This window comes from Meriones unguiculatus, chromosome 3, assembly GCF_030254825.1.
Source record: "Meriones unguiculatus strain TT.TT164.6M chromosome 3, Bangor_MerUng_6.1, whole genome shotgun sequence".
NCBI classification, from domain to species: domain Eukaryota; kingdom Metazoa; phylum Chordata; class Mammalia; order Rodentia; family Muridae; genus Meriones; species Meriones unguiculatus.
Window position 1 is genome coordinate 181,919,119 of NC_083351.1, and position 1,122 is coordinate 181,920,240.

At 47.1% G+C, this 1,122-nt stretch overlaps 1 non-coding gene across 1 annotated transcript; it reads right to left on the reverse strand.

Moving 5' to 3' along the window:
- Nucleotides 1-360: 360 nt before the first annotated feature.
- On the reverse strand, nt 361-486 carry LOC132653406 (U6atac minor spliceosomal RNA). Its single transcript, XR_009591150.1, has one exon. It is a non-coding gene; the product is annotated as a U6atac minor spliceosomal RNA (small nuclear RNA).
- Nucleotides 487-1,122: the final 636 nt, after the last annotated feature.

Sequence of the window (1,122 nt, forward strand, 5' to 3'; positions counted from 1 at the left end):
ACCTGACTGATACCTTTTTCTCAGAGGCGGGACCTGGGGCATCAACCCGCATGCAACTAGACATGCTCTTCTCTGGGTTGAAAGCGGCTGACCCTGAGTGCAGTGCTTAGCCTCGCATCCTGAGCGTATCATTTTAGCTTTTTATGGTATCCAACCATGCTTGGGGAGAATGTCCTGCTTCAATGGCTGTAAAGGCCTGAATGATCATGGCTGCATCACACTGTTGTGAGACTCTAATCTTGCATATATACCACAGGCAAACCAAGGAGACCAACACCAGAAGGCCTGCTAACGCTCTCATGCCCACCCATTCCTTCAGATGATTCATGGCTGCAGCAATCCATGATGATAATCCTGTGGCAAAAACAGTGGTTAGATGCCACGAAGTAGGTGACAATGCCTTAACCGTATGTGTGTTGTCAGGCCCAAGGGCCTCTTCCATCCTTGTCAAGGGGAGTGCTAACCTTTTCTCCTTTCATACAACATGGGATACAGAATCTTGAACAAGGCTAGACAGTTTTAGGTTCCAAACACAGCAGAAGTTTGGATGGCGCAGAGGGAACTGCCTCAGGGAGGTGACTGCAGTGGAAGAGAGGATGCTAGTGCCTGGCCACCTCCATCCTGAGCTCTTTCGGAGTCATTCGGCCTCTGGCCATCCCCCAAACATTCCCTGCCCCCTGCTGCTCTCCCAGCAACTTTCTGCATGATATCTAAAGTATCCATTCCTCCGTTGATGGACATCTGGGTTGTTTCCAGGTTCTGGTTATTACAAATAAAGCTGCTACAAACATGGTTGAGGAAATATCCTTCTTGTGTACTTGAGCAAATTTTGGGTATATGCCTAGGAGTGGTAGAGCTGGATCTTGAGGAAGCACTATTCCTAATTGTCTGAGAAAGTGCCAGATTGATTTCCAAAGTGGTTGTACCAGTTTACATTCCCACCAGCAATGTAGGAGGGTTCCCCTTTCTCCACAACCCCTCCAGCATGTGTTGTCATTTGAGTTTTTTATTTTAGCCATTTTGATGGGTATAAGGTGAAATCTCAGGGTCGTTTTGATTTGCATCTCTCTGATGGCTAAGGATGTTGAGCATCTCGTTAAGTGTTTCTCTGCCATTCTATAT